This window comes from Amblyraja radiata, chromosome 18 (genome assembly GCF_010909765.2).
Source record: "Amblyraja radiata isolate CabotCenter1 chromosome 18, sAmbRad1.1.pri, whole genome shotgun sequence".
NCBI lineage: Eukaryota > Metazoa > Chordata > Chondrichthyes > Rajiformes > Rajidae > Amblyraja > Amblyraja radiata.
The window spans coordinates 38,161,160-38,182,965 of NC_045973.1; the positions used below are offsets into that span (position 1 = coordinate 38,161,160).

Genomic DNA, 21,806 nt, shown 5'->3' on the forward strand with positions numbered 1-21,806 from the left:
AGTGCTAGTGTGCGGGAATCGCTATTTGGAGTGGACTCGGTGTGCTGAAGGGCCTGCTCTGTGCTGTATCTCCAAACTAAACTAAGAACTAAACTAAAGTGGTAGATAGTTAAGATGTTTTAGCAAAACTTACAGCTGCCTCTCGATCAGCTGGGCAAGTGGGCTGAGGAATGGCTAATGTAGTTTAATCCAGTGAGCAGTAGGGCCCTGGGGAGTGTTGTAGAGCAGAGGGATCTATGAATACAGGTACATATTTACCTGACAGTGGCGTCACAGGTTGATAGGGTGGTCAAGAAGGCTTGGTACATTGGCCTTAATCAGTCAAGAAATTGAGTGTAGAAGTTGGGAATTTATGTTACAGTTATAGAGGCCACACTTGGACTGTGTTCACTTTTATTCACCCAGCTTTAGGAAGGATGTCATTAAGTTGGAAAAAGCACAGGGACAATTTACGAGGATGTTGCCAGGATTTGAGGGCCTGAGCTACAGCAAGAGCGTGTACAGGCTCAGACTTTATTCCTTGAAGTGCATGAGGATGAGCTATAATTGTAGAGAGGTTTAAAATGATGAGGGGAATAGATAGGGTGAATGCACATTTACCCAGGGTAGGGGATTCCAAAAGCAAGAGGACAGATGTTTAAGGTGAGAGTGGCAAGTTTTAATATGAATCTGAGGGGCAACCTTTTCACACAGATGGTAGTGGATAATTGAAACAAGCTGCCAAAGGAGGTAGTTGAGGCACATACTATCACAGCATTGAAAAGGTACGGACAGGTACATGGATAGGAAAAATTTTAGAGCACCTTACAATCCAGCAGTAGGAACGTTGATTTTTCTAATATCTTTCTCTTGTCTTGCCACCCTTATCACTTCTCCTTACTGGAACATGTCAGCCCTGATCTCTGATCAGCTGGCCATTAAACGACTCCCACCTTTCAGATATGGACTTACTCAATAACATCAGTTTCAATTTACTCTCCCTCGCCCCTCTAATAGTGTAGTAATCTATCTTACTGCAATTTAGTACCTTTCCCTAAGGTCCACACTTATCCTTCTTCATAACTGTCTTAAAACCTATGGATAGTGTGTATGAAGGAACTGCAGATGCTAGTTTAAACCAAAGATAGACACAAAATGCTGGAGTAACTCAGCGGGACAGGCAGCATCTCTGGAGGGAAGGAATGGGTGATGTTTCGGGTCGAGACCCTTCATGATTCTCTGTAATTAGTAACATAGTTTAATTTATTTTTGAGATACAGCACGGAAACAGGCCCTTCGGCTCACCGTGTCCATGCCGACCAGCGATCCCCACACATTAACTGTACCCAACACACACTAGGGACAATTTTACATTTACGCCAAGCCAATTAACCTACAAACCTGTACTTTTTTGGAATGTGAGAGAAAACCGAAGATCTCGGAAAAAACCCACATGGTCACGGGGAGAACGTACAAACTCCATACAGACAGCACCCATAGTCGGGATCGAACCCGTGTCTCTGCGCTGTAAGCGCTGTAAGGCAGCAACTCTACCGCTGCGCCACTGTGCTGATAGGTTGATAGGACATATATCATGTTTGACTTCATTGGTTGAGACCTTGAGTGTCAATGTTAGGAAGTTATGTTGTGGCTGTATAAAAGCTCTTCAATTGGATGTTGGCATGATTGGAAAGTATTAGCTAAGAAGAGGTTTAGTCTGGAATCCTGTTTCTAGTATGCTCTGTTTCCACTGTTATTTCAGAATTCTGGTATCTGCAGGGTTTTTTCGACCCCAGGGATTGTCTAGAAGAAGGATAAGCATCAAATATATCAGGCCACAATTCTTATCCTGGTTATTTTTAGTAATAGTTGTTGCTTACTCTTTTCATGTACTTGGATGCGCACTAATTTGGTTCCCCCAAAAAATTATCGTTGAAATGGTTTTGTTTGTTATCTTTAAATGCATTGTACTTCTTTTCATTCGGATCAGAAGTCCTTTATCCTTTTAAAGTGGGAATTTTCTTAGTCGACAGTCGTCCTTTAACAGATAATAAAAGGACCATTGATTTGTCTTTACTGTTTATTATTTCCTGCCGTGTTTGCCTGTCATGTTTGCTTACATAACACTGATAGCAGGGTGATTAATTACATGGAAAATATGTTGGGACATCGTGAGAAACTGATGGAGCAACATATGATGAAGCAGGTTATATCTCGTGAAGCACGTAATTTATGTGTGTAGTGAGGGCAGGTGTTTGTAACCTCATCATTTCTACATGTAACACCAGCTGCAATTTGAACAAAACACTTTTGGCTGCCATGAATTGTTAAAAGCTAATAGTAAAACAGTCTTGATATATTCAGCACCATTAAAATGTTAAACACATTCCACACCTATGAATTCAGGCATGTCTCGATTTTAAAGCAGAAGCATTTTTGAAGTTTGTGGTTATTTCTTCGTATAAAACCGAATACTTTAGTTATTAGAATGTTAATTAGTTTTGGTACATCCTCGAGCAAAACCAATGAATTAAATGAAAATGTTATTATCAGTGAAGTGACATGGATCGAGCTTATAAATAAGAAAGGTCCAAGCACTCCCGAAATGGGAATGCATTAGAGGTTCCACAATGCAAGTGGGAGATGGAGAAACAGATTTGTAGACAGCTTATCGAAAGACACTAATGGCCCTGTCTCACGGTGCGAGTCCACCCACGAGTGATCCTGAGTTTAAAACAAACCAAACTCGTGGTAATCACGTAGAATGAACATAGCGGGAACGTCGGAACTCGTGGATGTAACTTAGCGACTCGTAACGCTAACGGCAGGGCCTCGGGAAACTTGTTAACTCATGAAAATTTTTCAACATGATGAAAGATTTCCACGAGTCAAATTTACTCTTGAAGTAAAAATTTTAAACTTTTAAACTCGTTGTAAGAACATAATTGCCAGTGAGCTTACCGTAGTGACTCGTGAGTCTACCGTGGGCACTCTTTAACTCAGCGGGACAGGCAGCATCTCTGCTGCGTCTTTGTGTTACTCCAGCACTGTGTGTTCACTTTTTGTCAACCAACATCTGCCCTTTCTTGTGTATGACATTATTTGTATCCGTGGCAGTTGATTGTCGCTCCCTTCAGTTTCCCAGAGGGTCGGGACGGGACTGGAGTTGGGAGGGAAAGGTGGAGGGGGGGAGGGGAGGTGAGTGGGGGGAGGGGGGGTTGGGGTGACTTAGTACGGGAGACAAGTGTAGGAGAGGTGTACTGACTGTGTGGGCAGACACTTTGGTAGTGATTGCCCATGGGGTTCACTGTCGAGGACTTCATAATGCAGAGAGCATTATAAACAGTTGCCGCAAGAAAAGATTTTGTGTGGATCTGGTATATCTGGGTATTGAAGGTGCTTCTGGTCTGCAGTGTGCAATAGTCACCAAAATACACTGCATCTTTAGAAAGGAAAAATACAAAACATGTCAATCCCACTGGATAGGCCTTAGTCATGGTGCTGTACAACACAGAAACAGGTCCTTCGGCCCAGCTTGGCCGTGCCGTCCAAGTTGGTGTCTTGGGGCAAGGCAAGGCAAGGCAAGGCAAGGCAAGTTTATTTGTATAGCACCTTTCAACAACAAGGTAATTCAAAGTGCTTTACATAAAACATTAAAAGCATTGGAAAGAAACACATATAAATGACATTTAGATGTAAAACGATTATTAGATTATTCAGATAAAATAATTACAAAATTAAAAGCAATCAAATAAAATATTTAAAATAGAGTAAAACCAGGAATAGAAGTTACAGTGCAGTATAGGTAATAAATAAATTGTATTGTTTACTGAAAGGCAGCGGCAAACAGAAAAGTCTTCAGTCTAGATTTAAAAGAGCTGAGAGTTGCAGCAGACCTGCAGTTTTCTGGGAGTTTGTTCCAGATATGTGGTGCATAAAAACTAAATGCTGCCTCTCCATGTTTAGTTCTGACTCTGGGGACACAGAGCAGACCTGTCCCAGACGATCTGAGAGGTCTGGGTGGTTCGTAGCTAAGCTGGGTAGTCCTATTTGCCTGCATGTGGCCCATAGCTCTCTAAACCCTTCCCATCCATTTATCTGTCATTAATAACCTCAAGAAAATATTAAGTCTACGTGAGCCTGCTTCAGTTCCCTGGGTCCAACTCAGAGAGAAGTCTCCCCCCTTTCCAGGGTTAATAGCTCCACAGCTCGCATTCTCAGCCCTAACCTCATCATCCCAATTTGTAACCTCATCAATATATATATATAACCTCATGCACGTAAACACACACTTTTTAAAAATCTTATATACATATATGGAATGTTATATTTATAAATATATATATATACATAAATACACACACACACACACACACACACACACACACACACACACACACACACACACACACACACACACACACACACACACACACACACACACACACACAGAAAGAGAGAGGAGAGACACAAAAAGCTGGAGTAACAGCGGGACAGGCAGCATCTCTGGAGGGAAGGAATGGGTGACGTTTCGGGTCGAGACCCTTCGGTTTATATATATATATTGTCTATATATATTCCATCTTTGTTAAGTTTGGCCTGAGGCGATTGATCCAGCAATACTCCAAGTTCTGGAGGAAACTCAAAGTGCTAGAGGAACCCAGCGGATTAGGCAGCATCTGTGGAGGGAATCGACAGAAGACGACTCGGGTCGGGACACTTCTTCAGATCTTCCAGCGCCTTGTGTTTTGCTCAAGATTCCAGCAACTGCAGTTCCTTCCTTGTGCCTCCATTATCCTCATTGAGGTAGTCAGCCCATCCGTCGGTTCATATACGACGGTGCTAGAGTTAGACACGAAGTGCTGGAGTAACTCAGTGGGTCAGGCAGCATCTTTGGAGATAAGGGATGGATGACGTTTCGGGTCGGGACCCTTCTAACGTTGGTACAAACCAGCATCCGCAGTTCTTTCTTTCTACGGGGATAGCATTGTCAGCGCTGCCCTGGTCACTCCTCCTCCGCCTGCAAGATGTCCGAGTCACCTTAATGCAATCACCAGAATCAAGCCGTCAGATATCTAACGCCAGATATTTGATTAAAAAAATACTTGATGCAAACCAATCTTCATTTATCGTTGATTTTAGGAACAGACAGACCCCTGCCTCTGAAGCGAAGACTTTCATCGATGTTTAATAAAAAATAAATGATTAAAAGAAGCGAGATTGAATGGGAATATCTTCTGGCAATCTTGTTAGTTTTTCTGCTGTCGTTTGGATCTAGGTTTTACATTTATGCCAGTGCTGAGCGATTTCTTTAATGTGTTTCTGATAACTTTGCCCAGCATTGTTTTTTGATCTTATGCGGGGGGTTTAACACATTTTGTGCAGGGTTATTTTCACTTGTAAAGGGGGGATTCTCGATGGTGACGTTCAGCTAGAGCAGGTTGGCAGGTTTGATCTCATCGTGCACTGCATCTCCCTCCATCAACACCCTCCGACCACATCCTGCTGAACATTATGTGTAGGAAGGAACTGCAGATGCTGGTTTAAACCGAAGATAGACACAAAATGCTGGAGTAACTCAGTGGGACAGGCAACATCTCTGGAGAGAAGGAATGGGTGACGTTTCAGGCCGAGACTCTTCTTCAGTTTGACTTACTGAAGCATTTGAGTTCAGTTTGAGTTACTGAAGCATTTTGTGTTTATCTCTTGCTAAACATTGTTTTCACTAACTAGATCGACACGTTTGTCAAAACCCCTGAAACAGTTCATATATCTCCAAACATAGACACAAAATGCTGGAGTAACTCGGCGGGTCAGGCTGTATATCTGGAGAGAAGGAATGGGTGACGTTTCGGGTCGAAAATATCTCCATGTCTCCATCTTTTAATGTCACAAACAAAAAAAGAGATATTTATGTAAAAGCATCTTGCTTGACCTCAGGACCCATTCCAACCAATTAAATACTTTGGACGGCAGGAACAATTTCGCCCATGGTAGACTCACAAGTCACTACGGTAAACTCACGGGCTACTACGTTCTTACAACGAGTTTAAAAGTTTAACATTTTTACTTCAAGAGTAAATTTGACTTGTGGAAATCTTTCATCATGTTGAAACATTTTCACGAGTTAACAAGTTTCCCGAGTACCTGCCGTTAGCGTTACGAGTCGCTAAGTTACGTCCACGAGTTCCGACGTTCCCGCTACATTAATTCTACGTGATTACCGCGAGTTTGATTTGTTTTAAACTTGGGATCACTCGTGGGTGGACTCGCACCGTGAGACGGGTTTAAAGCAACAAGGTTGTCTTAGTGGGTGACTTTAACAGCGGCAGAATTTGTGAGACGGTTTCTTGAAACAGTACAGTGTATTCATTGTCCAACCAGAGAAGGGAACCTATTGGACCTTGTGTTGGAAAATAAGCCTGGTCAGATGACTCTTGTTTAAGCGGAAGAGCATTTTGGGATAGTGGATCACAACTCTATATGTTTTTAAGGTACACAAAATTGCTGGGGAAACTCAGCGGGTGCAGCAGCATCTATGGAGCGAAGGAAATAGGCGACGTTTCGGGCCGAAACCCTTCTTCAGTATCCAGTCTGAAGAAGGGTTTTGGCCCGAAACGTCGCCTATTTCCTTCGCTCCATAGATGCTGCTGCACCCGCTGAGTTTCCCCAGCAATTTTGTGTATGCAGCCTGAAGAAGGGTTTCGGCCCGAAACGTCGCCTATTTCCTTCGCTCCATAGATGCTGCTGCACCCGCTGAGTTTCCCCAGCAATTTTGTGTACCTTCGATATTCCAGCATCTGCAGTTCCCTTTTGAACTCTATATGTTTTTAAATGGTTTGGATAGGGAGAAGGCTGGACCTTGCGGGAAAGCACTAAATTGGAGTAAAGCAAACAAGTGTTATTAGAGAGGAGCTCGACAGAGCACACTGGGAGTAATTGTTATTGGATAGGTCCATATGTGACTTGTGGGAGTCGTTTAAAGAACCAGCTGATTGAAGTTCATGACTGGCATGGTCAAGTAAGGAGGAAGGATAAGGCTAACAAAGTAATCTTAGATGACCAATGAGGTTGTAAATTACATCAAAAACAAAAAAAAGAGCTTGTTTTAAGAGGATGGAATAAGACAGAGCCTTTGAGGAAAACAAAATGATTCAAGGGGGCGAATAGAATGACCAAAGGGGGCTACCTGATGGCTTTGGTGAGTTGGATTAAAGAAAATGCAAAACCTTTTTATACCCATATTAAAAACAAGAGGGTCACCACAGAGAAGAGAGGACCACTCAAGGAATATGGGAATTTGTGCTTGGTGCTTGGGGATGTAGGTGAGGCACTAAATGAGAACTTTGCATCTGTTTACACCAAGGAGAAGGACATGGAAGACAGTGAGATCAGTGTGGAGAACACTAATATGCAAGGGCAGTTTGAGATTAAGAAGGAGGTGGTATTGGGGTCTTGGAGATCATTAAGGTGAATAATCCTCCAGGACCTGATGGAATTTATCCCAAGTTATAGATAGAAGCAAGAGAGGAGATTGTGGGAGGCTTGACGGAGATCTTTGCATCTTTTCTAACCACGGCTGAGGTCCCAGAGGACTGGAGAGTAGCTAATGCTGTTCCTTTATTTGAGGGAAGTAGAGAGAATCAAATGGATAATAGGCCGGTGAGCCTCACGTCAGTGGTGGGGAAGCTTTTGGAGATGATTCTTTGGGATGGAATTCACTCCCATTTGGAAGAGAATGGATAAATTATGGATAGCAAGAATGGATTTGTATGTGGTAGATCGTGTCTTGTGTTCTTAGAGGAGGTAGCAATGGTGATGGATGAGGGTAAGGTGGTGGATGTTGCCTACATGGATTTAGTAGGCATTTGACTGGAATGTTAGAGGTTCTGGGGAGACCTGATAGAAGTATATAAAATTCTGAGAGGCATATATAGGGTCGACAGTCAGAAAAAACGGACAAAATGCTGGAGTAACACAATGGGTTAGCTAGCATCTCTGTACAACAAGGATTGGTGATGTTTCGGGTAGGGACCCTTCTTCAGCCAGTCTAAACCTTTTTCTCATGATGGAATAATCAAATATTCAAGGGCATGATGAGAGGGGCAAAGTTTAAAGGAGATGTGTGGGACACCTTTTTTTACACAGAAGGTGTTGAGGGCCTGGAACGCACTGCAAGGTTGGTGGTTGAGGCAGATATGAAAGTGGTATTTAAGGGACTTTTGCAAAATCATATGGATATGCAAGGAATGAAGGGATATATTATGTTCAGGTCGAGATGGACTTGGCATTATATTCGGCACGGTGAGTAGAAGGACATGTTCATGTGCTGTACTATATTATGTTCTTTGATAAAATAGAATAATGTTTAGACTACAAGATGGAGAAGATGCAAAATTATCAATTTTTTTTAGAAAATTGGTTTATCATTTTGCAACCCCCAAGTGTATAACCTTGCACACACTGTTAGTCTAAAAATAAATACCAAGTTGATAATGTTTGCACTGAAACAATATAGAGAGGAAACAAATATTGCCTGAAACTTTGAATTGTACAAATAAATGTAGCTTTATACTTCATATAATGCAGGCACGGAAATCCCAATCCCGATGTTTTTTTCTAGCATAACAAGGAAGTCAGTATACTAATGAGAAATGTTGAAATGCTGTGAAACAATTATTATTTCATTGATGCTTTTTATAGTTTAAAAATGTACCCTGTAGGATCTGAGAATTCTCCTGAAGTAAATGTGCTTTTCTGTCTGAATTACTTGACTTCCTGTAGTTACATTTTATCAGTTTCATGTTGCAACTTTGTACGCTGCATGTTTCCATTATAAGTCCTACACCTGAAAGCAAACCGGTATTCCCCTTTGGATACTGTTCAAAAAGCAGCAAGCGCAGCACTTAAACGATGCTCCCGGCCTGGCTCTGATGCACAGTGAATGAAGTTCACAAGTTGTCGGAGTAGAATTAGGCCATTCGGCCCATTGAGTCTACGCCATTGCTGATCTAAACCCATTCTCCTGCCTTCTCCCCATAACCCTTGAACCCGTTCTAATCAAGAATTTGCCTCTTTCTGCCTTACTGACTTGGCCTCCACAGACCTCTGTGGCAATGAGTTCCATAGATTATCTTACCCTCTGACTAAAGAAGTTCCTCATCACCTCTTTTCTAAAAGAGCGCCCTTTAATTCTGAGGCTATGAACTCTGGTCCTAGACTCTCTCCCACCAGTGAAAACATCCTTTCCACATCTATGTCTTTCATCATTCTGTAAGTTTCAACCTTCTAAACTCCAGCGAGTAGAGGCCCAGTGCTATCAAACGCTCAACATATGCTAACCCACTCAGTCCTGGAATCATTCTTGTAAACCTCCTCTGGACACTCTCCAGAGCCAGCACATCCTTCCTCAGATATGGAGCCCAAATTTGCTCATAGTACTCCAAATGTGACCTGACCAGCGCCTTATAGAGCCTCAGCATTACATCCCTGTTTTTGTATTCAAGTCCTCTTGAATACAAATGTTAGCTTTGAATTTGCCTTCCTTCCGATTCGATTTGAAAATTAACTTTTTGGGAGTTCTGCACCAGCACTCCCAAGTCCCTATGCACTTCCGAATTCTGGATTCTCTCTCCACTTAGAAAATAATCCACACCTTTATTCTTACTACCAAAATGTATGATTCCGAACTTTGCTATACAGAATTTCATCCGCCACTTCTCTGCCAACTCTCCTAACCCGTCCAAATCCTTCTGCAGAGTCCTTGTTTCCTCTACACTGCCTGCCCCTCCACATATCTTAGCATCATCTGCAAACTTGACCACAAAGCCTTCAATCCCCTTATCCAAACCATTAATGTACAACGTGAAGATAAGCGGCCCCAGTACAGACCCTTGTGGAACTCCACTGGCCAGGCAGAGCCATGACGATAGGAGACTCTTTTTATCAAGTGGACGGACAGCAGATTCTGTGGCAGCAAATGAGACTCAAAGATAGCGTGATGTCCAGGATGACCCAAGGGGAAGGGAAGAACCAGATGTCATTGTGCATGTTGGCACAAATGACATCAGAAGGAAAAGGGATGAGCTCCAGCAAAGTGAATACAAGGAACTAAGCAAAAGGTTAAACTGTAAGATCTCAAGGGTAATAATCTCAGATTGCTCCTGTTGTAACATGCTAGTGAGGGCAGGAACAGGAGGATACGACAAATTAATGCATAGTTGAGGAGTTGGTGCAAGGAACAAGGATTTCTGCACCATTAGGATCTCTTCTGTGTCAGAGGTTCACAAGTTATAGGAGTAGAATTAGGCAATTCGGCTCATCGAGCCTACTCCACCATTCAATCATGGCTGATCTCTGCCACCTAATCCCATTTTCCTGCCTTCACCCCGTAACCCTTGACGCCCGTTCTAATCAAGAATTTATCTATTAGAGATGAGAAAAAGGCTTTTCACCCAGGGAGGTGAATTTGTGGAATTCTCTGCCACAGAATAGAGGCCAATTCACTGGATGAATTTCAAAGAGAGTTAGATAGAGCTGTAGGGGCTAGCGGAATCAAGGGATATGGGGAGGAGGCAGGCACGGGTTACTGATTGTGGGTGATCAGCCATGATCACAATGAATGACGGTGCAGACTCGAAGGGCCAAATGGCCTCCTTCTCTATCTATATTTCTATGTTTCTATGAGGTGTTGTTCCTCCAATTTGGGCCTCACCCTGACATTGGAGGACGCCCAGGACAGAAAGGTCAGTGTGGGAATGGGAGGGGGCGTTAAAGTGTTTACCAAACAGGAGATCATGTAGGTTTAGGTGGACTGAGCGGAGGTGTTCAGCGAAACGATTGGTCTCGCCGATATACAGGAGTCCACACCTGGAACAGCGGATACAGTAGATGAGGCTGGAGGAGGTGCAAGTGGATTTGTCTGGAGTCACATGTATGTAAGGAAGGGAAATATGCTTTCTTAAAGGTTGTTGATGAGCCAATTGACTTTTTACAGCACCAGCAGCTTCAGCGATGAGCTACTGAGATGTGCTTTCATTTAAGACTCATTTAATTACTTGAATGTAAATGCTCCATGTGCTGCGATGGGATTTGAACCCGTGTCTCTGGGACAATGCTGCCTGCTCCTCCAGGAACCTAATGCTACATGATCATTCTCTTAACACAGAACATCTTAAATACAAAATCAAAGTTTATTATTTTAAAAGATCAAAATATATTATTTTAAAATGAAATTGAAATTAATTCTTCCTTCTCTAGTCTACTTACCTTCTGCTCACCAATCACACTTCACATAAAGGCTGTACTCAATTGGAAACTCTTTGAGCAATCAACTAGTTTGCTACGAAAAAATAAAACTAATTTTAACACCCTGTGGATTTTTATATTGATATTATGAATTATTTTGTCATCTTTATAAAGAATGCATATGCAAGTTTAGATTACCATTATAAACAGGTGCTTCAGTACCAAATCTGGTGATGGTCTCATTACAGCATGATTAGTTAACAAAGGCAGATGTGAAAGGAATTAATTGTGCAGAAAATAATAATCTATGATCTTAAAATGAAGATTAAACTGAATTTGTGCATGCTGGTCCGACCACTGGCTACCCTCTCAGCCTTCTTTATAGTATCTAGCAATGAAAGACTAACAATCTCAGTTATACAATATTGAAATAGCCCCTTCAGCCCACCATATCCAAGCTGGCAATAAGTGTGAACATTGATTTGAGAGAAATTTGTCTGTAATACCAAAACAAACAGTAAGAGTTTCTATTGATAGATAAATAGCAAGAGGGCAGCTGACAGAAGTGTGAGATTTCTGGAAAACCAGGTTGCTGAATGAATAATAGGAACAAACAAATAGCAAGAATGCTAAATCACATTTTTATTTCATTCTTCACTATGTAGGACGTTGCAAACATCTCTAAGATAACAGACAACAAAATCTCACATAACATGAAGGAACGTTGTAAAATATTCCAACCACAAGGAATAGAATATTAGAGACTCGTGTGGTTAAAGGTCGACTAATCACTGGACCCAATGGTCTGCACTTCAGGTGTTTTAATGGAAATAATTTTAGAGATTATGGACTCATTGGTCGGAATTTTTCTAACCTCACTAAATTTGAGAGAGATATAATAGCATTGGAGAAAGTTGAGATGAGATTCAGCTGAATAATATTGGGGATGCGAGTGAGGAATGGAATACTTTATAGTCACATGTGACGAGTCACAGTGACATTATTTGCTTGCGCACCCAGGGAATGCAAATAGTCTTCACATAAATAGTCTTCACATAAATGGCGCTTAGAAAGTTACAAAGTACGCCCGCCGGCTCATCCTTTGTTCTCCAGCCCCCCCTCTTCCTTTCCTCTCCTCCCGGTGGTCCCAAAACGCTGGGTCCTCCATTGTTCTTCCCCCTCATGGTGGTTCCCCGTGCTCTCATCGACCGCTGACCCTGGGTCGACTAGCAAGGTTTCACCGCCTCCGCCACGAGGCCCCATCGCTGATTTGTTGTATCAATGGGATCTAGATAGTTTGGATTGGTTTTCTGTGGAGTTTAGGAAAATGAGGGGAGACCTCGTTCAAACAGAAAAGTTCCCGAGGGCTCTACAGGGTAGATGTTCAGGTGTTTATTTCCAGTGGGAGTGATTAGTAACTTGCCAGTTTCTTTGTTGAACTAAATTAAGGCGCATGTTGCAATCAAAAGCGCTTGAACAATTGGTTGGGAAGAAAGCCAAACTGTAAGAAAGACGACTGCGTTTGTCTTTACTTTTTTGTGTTGTTTTTTTTCGTTTTGTCTAGTTAACTTCCGGTAGGCGGCACGGCTCTCGTCAGCAGCGGCCTCTGCAGTCTGTCTGCGTTTTTATTATTTTATGTCTATGTTTTTATGTAGTTTTTGTTATTTTTTGTTGGGGTATGTGTGTGGGAGGGGTGGGGGTGGTGTGGGGGGGAGGGGGTAACTTTTAAATCTCTCCCTGCACGGGAGACCCGACCTTTTCTTTGTCGGGTCTCCGTTGTCGTTGGGGCTGCAACGAGGAGCGGCCTCCAACATGAAGACCGGGGACTCTGGTGCCGACTACTCACCTCACCGTCGCGGAGCTGGCCGAGTCCAGAGCGGGTGGAGCTGTGGTGGACGCTGCTGCGACCCGACCCCCGGAGATTCGGTGGCTGCAACTGCGGGTTTGGCGGACGGTAACACCGGGAGCCCGCGGGTCCCTGGAGGGAGACCGCTTTTCGGGGCTTCCGCAACGGCGACTTCTCCCGCCCGAGTTGCGGGGTTGAAGAGCACCTGAGCGGGGCCTTACAGCATCGCCCCGCGCGGCTTGGAATGGCCGCGGGTCTCTGCGAGCGCGCGCCGGGGGCTCTAACACCAAGACCCGGTGTGCGACCTTGCATCACCCGACGTGGCTTAATGGCCACGGGACAATTCGCCATCGCCCGCCGGGGGCTTTGACTTTGACTCTGACATCGGGGGGGGGAGAGTGCAGTGGAGAGAAAAGTTTTTTGGCCTTCCATCACAGCAATGTGATGGATGTTTATGTAAATTATGTTGTGTCTTGGGTCTATTTGTTTGTAATGTATGGCTGCAGAAACGGCATTTCGTTTGGACCTCAAGGGGTCCAAATGACAATAAATTGAATTGAATTGAATTGAATTAAGTTTTTGGTTTTTAGGTTGTGTTTATGTGGGGGGGTGGGGGGTTGAAACGGGGCTTGCTGTCTCTCCCTTCGGGGGAATGCGACTTTTTTGTCGTATCCCCCTTCTCTGCCTCCGTCTGCGCTGAGGCCTAATGGCGGAGCTGGCGACCTCGAGACTCCGGAGGCAGCCAGTCAGGACTCACCCTGGGCTCACTCCCATGAGGGCGGCCCAGCTCGGGGCTGGAACGGCGCTCCCGTGAGGGGCTGTGACGCTCCCGTGAGGGCGGCCTGGCGAGGGGCTGAGGCTCTCCTGGAGGGGCTGTGGCGCTCCCGTCGGAGCGGCCCAGCCCGAGGTGGAATGGCGCTCCCGTCGGAGCGGCCCATCCCGAGGGTGGAATTTATTCTTTAAGAGAAGTTAAACTCTGAATTTTTCTGCCTCCAAAGATAGTGAGCAGCACATTGAATATATTTAATTTGGAGTTGGATAAATATTTGAAAGATCAAGGAATTGAGGTTGACACAAGAAACTGCAGATGTTGGAATCTTGAGCAAAAATACGAGGTGCTGGAGGAACTCAGCGTTTTGATGTTTGCATGAATTGATCCAAGTCCAGATTTCACTGTGTGGTGTAGGTGTGGGAGGCACAAATTCAGAGCAGACTTCAAGGAATTAAGTGAAAGTTAGGCCTCTGGGGAGTGTTCTGGAGAAGAGGGATCTAGGAGTGCAAGTACATGGTTCCTTGAAGATGGCGTCACAGGTAGATGGGGTGGTCAAGAAGGCTTTTGGCACATTGGCCTTCAGTCAGGGTATTGAGTATAGAAATCGGGAGGTCAGATTGCCGTTGTATTAGACATTGGTGAGGCTGCATTTAGAGTGTTGTGTTCAGTTCTGGGCACCATGTTATAGGAAAGATGTTGTTAAATTGGAAAGGGTACAGAGAAGATTTACAAGGACGTTGCCAGGACTCGAGTGACTGAACTATAGGGAGAGGTTGAGTGGGCTGCAATTTTATTCCCTGAGCACATAAAGATGAGGGATGATCTTAAAGAGGGGTGTAAAATCATGAGAGGAATAGATCAGGTGGATGCACAGAGTCTCTTGCCCAGAGAGGGGAAATTGAGAACCAGAGGGCATAGGTTGAAGGTGAAAGGGAAAAGATTTTATAGGACTGATTAGGGAAGGGTCTGAAGAAGGGTCTCGACCCGAAACGTCACCTATTCCTTCGCTCCATAGATGCTGCCTCACCCACTGAGTTTCTCCAGCATTTTTGTCTATCTTTGATTTTTCCAGCATCTGCAGTTCTTTCTTCAACAAGGGATAGTCAGCATGTCTTTATGCATGGGAAATCGTGTCTCTCACATCTGCGTTTTCTGAAGAGGTCACCAAGAGGATTGATGAGGGCAGGGCAGTAGATGTTGTCTGTATGGACGATAGCAAGGTCTTTGACAAGGTCCCACATGGAGTGCTTGTATGGTAGGTTAGATTGCATGGAATCCAAGGCAAGCAAGTCAAGAATCAGAGTATTTAATTGCCAAATGTACCAAAACAAACAATTAAATTCTTAACCGCAGCTGCACAATCTTCTTGATGGCACAATGAAATGTGACTGGGTAGTATTCATCATGGATTGGATTGGATTCTATTGAATTCAAAATTGGAAGGAGTCATAGGGTATTTGTGGAGAGTTGTTTTTATGGCTGGCCACCTGTAACCAGTGTGCCACAGGGTGTGGTCCATGTCCCCAGTGGTTTATTATATATATAAATGACGCGGATAACAATGTAATTAACATTGTTTATAAATTTGCAGGCGTCACCAAAATAAGCAGAATTGTAGACAGTGAGAAAGGTTATCTACTTTTACAAAAAGATCAAGATCATTTGGGATAGTGGGCCAAGGAATGGCAAATAGAGCTTAAATCTGACAAGCGTGAGGTGTTATACCTTGGTGTGTCAAACCAGGGCAGGATCTGTGCAGTAAACCGTGGAGCCTTGTGTGTTTCAGAAGAGAGATGTGAGAAGAGTACAGATGCACTGCTCCTTAAATGTGTCGGGTCAGGTGGTCATGTGGTGAACTAAAAGTCCTCATGGGGAGAATAGATGAAATTTGAAGGCAGCCAGTAATATAAAAGAGGATACCAAAAGTGTCTTCAGATATATAATAAGAGAGGCAAGAGTGGACATTGAACCTCTGCAAAATGATGCTGGAGTAGTAGTGGGGAATAAACAAATGGTGGATGAAATGAACACGTTTATTCACAGCAGAATACACAGCAATGTACCGCAAATTCATCAGGGGGCAGATGTTAGTTGAGTTATTATTACTAAGGTCAAGATGCTTTGGAAGCTGAAAGGTCTAAAGGTGGATAAGTTACCTGGCCCAGATGGACTGCACCCCAGAGTTCTGAAAGAGGTGGCATTAGAGATTGTGGAGGCATTAGTTGTGATCTTTCAAGAATCACTAGAGTCATGAATGATTCAGACTCAGGACTCAGGACTGGAAAATTGCAAATGTTACTCCACTGTTGAAGAAGGGAGTGAGGTAAAAGAGGGGCAACTATAGACCGGTGAACCTGACTAGAGTGGTTGGTAAGATTTTAGAGTCCATTATAAAAGACGAGGTTTCTGAGTACTTGGAAGCACACAATAAAATAGGCCAAAGTGAGCATGGTATTGCGAAGGGGAGATCTTGCCTGATAAATCTGTTGGTATTCTTTGAGGAAGTAAGTAGGGCAGACGAAGCAGTCGGTGGATGTTGTTTACTTCGATTTCAAGAACGCCTTGGATAAGGTGCCACTTGTAAGGCTGTGAAACAAGACCCAGGGTATTTAGCCCAGGGTATTAGAGGTAAGATACTAGCATGGATTGGCTGAATAGCAGAAGGCAAAGAGTGGGAATAAACAGGGTATAAAGAAAAATAGAAAGATTAAACGAGAACTTACCGTTTGAAGTTTGATCTTTATTTCATGAGTAGGAGACTACATGAAGAACCCGCCAGCCCGCATGCGCGTCAATCTTCAAAGCAACTGCATGAATCCACAGACCACTTGCACCAAATTAAACTATAGCAAGATTAATAACGCTTGACTTACCGAATTATCTTTATCAGATTCAGGGTTGGGAGTGGAGGGTACGTATTCTCTCACTCCAACTTCTCATAAAATAAAAATCAAACTTCAAACGGTAAGTTCTCGTTTAATTGTTCTATTTTATATCGAAGTCTCGTGATGAGACTACGAAGCTCTGTGGTTTCATGCAGTAAACCAATCTGTATGTGAACACACTACACAGAATAAACCATAAATAAACCATATAGGATAGGCAGAAATAAGCTTTGTGGCTTCAGCCTATTCCTTTTCGGTCATTGATTATGTGAACGTTGTGTGAATTGGATACAGTGTTGGTTTATATTCACACAGGTTGTAAAGTTGTGTTCCTTTTAATGTATGACCAAAATAAACTATTCATTCTTTCATTCATTCATAAATGGTTGAAAGAAAAAACATAGGCCATTCAAACATGATGCTAATTTTACATACATGTATATTTCCCTTAACAGAACCAAAGTCCCATTACATCGGGGTTAGACAGATGTCTTAATTAACACAACCCAGAATTCTATCTCCAAATTGTCCAGATCTGTTAATTGTTTATTATAAAACTTCCGAAATGTGCGTTCATCTGACCATCCTGCTGTGCAAGATTGTGATCAGGAGGAGCCTCCATTCTATAGCTGTCGATGTAGCTGCAGCCCTGGTAGAGTGAGACTTGAAAATATCCGTATTCACTCCCGCTTTCAACAGCGTACACTTTATCCATCTAGAAATAGTCTGCACCGACCTCTTATGTGGCTTTTTATAACTTATGAAGAAAGCTTTTCCCTCATCTTGAAGGTTTTTAGTAACTTCCATGTACTTCTTTACATAAATAACAACACACAATCTCCGATCCGGTGGGTGTGCTACCAGATCTAACTTGTACCCCACCGCGCCTGGCCTGCTCTGCTTTATCAGATCATCCACATAAATACCACTTCCTTGTCAGTTACAGCAGAGCTATCCGGACAGAGTTTGTGCAAAGACTGAGCTCTTTGCGCTGAAATAAGTGCCATAAGCATCACTATTTTATGAGTGAGCTATTCCAACGTCAGCGATGCAGCTGGTGCCAGGTTGCGAAGCAAACGTAAAACTACTTTCACATTCCTCACTTCATTATATGTTGGCCTTGGAGGGTTCATATTAAAGACACCTTACACGAACTTTGACACCAATGGATGAGTGCCAATAGTCTGTTGTCCCAGCCCATGCACAAGGTACAGTGATAAAGCGCTGTGAGCAGTGTTAATAGCGCTATAACTTAGACGCTTCTCAAAAAACAAAACTGAAAGAAATTCCAAACATCAGCTACTTCTGCCTTAAAGTAGTTCAGTAGTGCATCCTCACAAAACTTTTTCCATAGTATTATTTTTTTTCCCCAAACCTCCGCTACTTCTGTTTAAAAGTAGCTCACATGTGTCTCTTCACAAACATTTTCCATACAACCATGCAGTGATAAATACACGAGTGTTAGGTTGAACTAACCACTGCTCGTGTCTGTGAGCAAATATAGGAGCTTCTTTCTTTCTTTTAAAATCTTTTTATAGTTTTTTTTTCAAAAACATAAACAAAACAACAAAAAAAAGAATAATGATAAACATAACAATGATACATAGGGATCAGGATTACATTAATAACAGGTATAACCTAAATATGAGTCCAGTGTCAATATACACATTGAATATAGACCTCCCGGTCTCTATGTAAATATAGTTAAATGTTTAAAAGAAAACTTAGAAATGTAGAAAAAAAACAAAAAGATAAAAAGAAAAAAAAGAAAAAAAAGAGAAAAAAGGAAAAAACAAATCCCCCTAAACTAGAAAAAAAAAGCAAAACAGAATCTGGGCTACAAAGAATTTCATCAATTTAAGTCCCTGTTTGTCGTCAAGTCCGTTCCACCGTATAAAGGTAAAATAATTATTATAACCCGGTTGGAGAGGGGACAATTTATGTTGTGTGAAAATGTTGAATAAATCTTCTCCAAGTCCTATCAAATTTAACCAAGGGTTCAACAATGTCACTCCTGATTTTTTCTAAATTTAAACATGATATCGTTTCAGAGTACCAATGGAGTGTGGTCGGAGGGTTAGAGTCTTTCCATTTAATCAAAATAGATCTTCTGGCAATTAATGTGGTAAAAGCAATCAGCCGATGGGCGGAATGGGACAAATGAATAGAATCTAACATTGGTAGCCCAAAAATTGCAGTAATGAGATGAGGTTGTAAATCAATACCTAAAACTACAGAAATAGTATCAAAGATTTCTTTCCAATATTTTCCAAAAGTGGGCAGGACCAAAACATATGAGTCAGTGAGGCCACTTCAGAGTTACATCTGTCACAGGTAGGATTTATCTATATAATATTAAAACTCTGTGGCTGCTGGCTGGCTGTGTTTCTGCCTGACTTGTGGTTGCCAGCCTGTGGGTGCCAGCCTTTGATTCGTTGCTACGCCTACAGCAGACCCACAAACGCCCAGATTTTTCCCATTTCGGTAGAGATTTCACTTTTCATTCCAAGTATGCACTCCTGATTAAATTTTGTCGTGTTTATGTACATATTTTTAATAAAATCCTTCTCCTACCCCCCACTCACTCATTTTGTCACCTCCTGCTGGCCAGCGACCATAACGGCTGCTGGCGCCCGCATCTCGCCTCAAAGGTGCCATTTAAAAACAGCCGCACTGCTGAGTCTTGAACGGCTTGAGTTGGAGGACCACGTCTCCCGTGGGGGCTACGGGTAGGGAATGGCTGCGTTGGGGGAGCACTGCACTTGGTCTAGTATGACCCATAAAAATGAGCTAACTTATCTTTTGACATATGAACTCTGTGAACCACCTTGAATTGTATCAAAGCGTGTCTTGCACACATTGAGTAAGTATTAACTAATTGAAGAATACTCTCCCATTTCTCTACAGATAGAGAAATTAGGAGTTCTCTTTCCCAGTCATTATTAATTTTATCAAATGTATCTATTTGTAAATTCAAAATCACCTCATAAATAGTCGTTATTAAACCTTTCTGATAGGGTTCAAATGTAAATTTTTTCCAAGAATTTGGTTTGATGTAACGGAAAAAAGGGTAGCCTTCAAAAAAATGTCTAATTTGTAAATATCTATAAAAAGTGTGAGTTAGGTAAATTATATTTATTGGAGAGTTGTTCAAAAGACATAAAACAACCATCCAAAAACAAATCCCAAAAAGCTACTTATCCCTTCCTCTTCCATAACAGAAAGGCTTGATCAGTACTAGAAGGTTGGAAGAAAAAATTAGATATGATAGGACTCGATAAGATAAAATCATTCAATCCAACAAACGTACGAAATTGACACCATATTCGGAATATGTGTCTTATTATTGGATTAGTCATATTTTTATTCAACCTCATATTGTAAAAGGTAACGAGGCCCCTAGAATAGAAGCCAATGATAGCCCTTGCATAGAATCATGTTCAAAATTTATCCATCCTGGGCATTGAGTATCTTCTAAATCTTTTGTCCAAAACATTAAATAACGAACATTAACTGGCCAATAGTAGAATCTAAGGTTCGGCAATGCCAAACCATCATCTTTTTTTGATTTCTGTAAGTATTATTTACTTAGTCTGGAATTTTTATTCTGCCATGTATATGAAGAAATTTTGGAGTCAATAATATCAAAGAAAGATTTAGCAATAACATTTGGTATCATCTGAAATAAATACAAACATTTAGGTAAGGTAAACATTTTAATAGCATTGATTCGGCCGATTAAAGATAAGGACATTGGTGACCATTTAGTAAACTGGTGTTTGATATGGTCAATTAGAGGCGTAAAATTAGCTTTAAATAAATCCTTGTGTTTCTTGGTAATCTTAATACCTACATAAGTAAAACATTCGGTTGTCAATCCAAATGGAAACTGTCCATAATACGAAACTAGATTGGTTAATGCTCACTCTTACTAAGATTTAGTTTATAATCAGAAAAACGACCAAATTGATTAATTGTACAAATTGATAAAATTGTGCAAGGCATTGGTGAGACCAATTCTGGAGTATGGTGTACAATTTTGGTCGCCCAATTATAGGAAGGATGTCAACAAAATAGAGAGAGTACAGAGGAGATTTACTAGAATGTTGCCTGGGTTTCAGCAACTAGGTTACAGAGAAAGGTTGAATAAGTTAGGTCTTTATTCTCTGGAGTGCAGAAGATTAAGGGGGGACTTGATAGAGGTCTTTAAAATGATGAGAGGGATAGACAGAGTTGACGTGGACAAGCTTTTCCCATTGAGAGTAGGGAAGATTCAAACAAGGGGACATGACTTCAGAATTAAGGGACAGAAGTTTAGGGGTAACATGAGGGGGTACTTCTTTACTCAGAGAGTGGTAGCTGTGTGGAATGAGCTTCCAGTGGAAGTGGTGGAGGCAGGTTCGATTTTATCATTTAAAAATAAATTGGATAGGTATATGGATGGGAAAGGAATGGAGGGTTATGGTCGGAGTGCAGGTACTAGGGGAAAATAATTGTTCGGCACGGACTTGTAGGGCCGAGATGGCCTGTTTCCGTGCTTTAATTGTTATATGGTTATATGGTTATTAAGTAGTGCTACTGTTGCCGGAATAGATTTCTCAGGATTAGAAATGAATAATAACAGATCATCTGCATAAAGAGATAGCTTATGTGTCTTATTCCCACGGACAATACCAAAAATATTGGGGTATTCCCTAATAGTGGTGGCCAAAGGTTTCAAAGCAATATCAAACAGTAAAGGATTTAAAGGACAGCCCTGTCTAGTACCTCGAAAGAGCCTGAAAAAAGAGGATCACTGATTATTGGCAAGTACAGACGCCTGAGGTATATGATATATCAGCTTGATCCAAGAAATACATTTTGGACCAATCTTTAATTTTTCAAGTGTATTGAATAAGTATTCCCATACTACTCTATCAAACGCCTTTTCAGCATCAAGTGAAATGACACATTCTGGAGTTTTATTTTACGCTGTATATATTAATTAATTTCCTAACGTTAAAGTATGAGTAACGATTTTTAATAAAACCTGTCTGATCTTCAGAAATAATTTGCGGTAAAATATTTTCCAATCTCA

General features: G+C 41.9%; 1 protein-coding gene across 1 annotated transcript in view; it reads left to right on the forward strand.

The window, feature by feature from the left end:
• The window catches only part of phf2 (PHD finger protein 2), a 138,863-nt gene that overhangs the window by 14,466 nt on the left and 102,591 nt on the right, over window positions 1-21,806 (forward strand). The window lies entirely within an intron of this gene.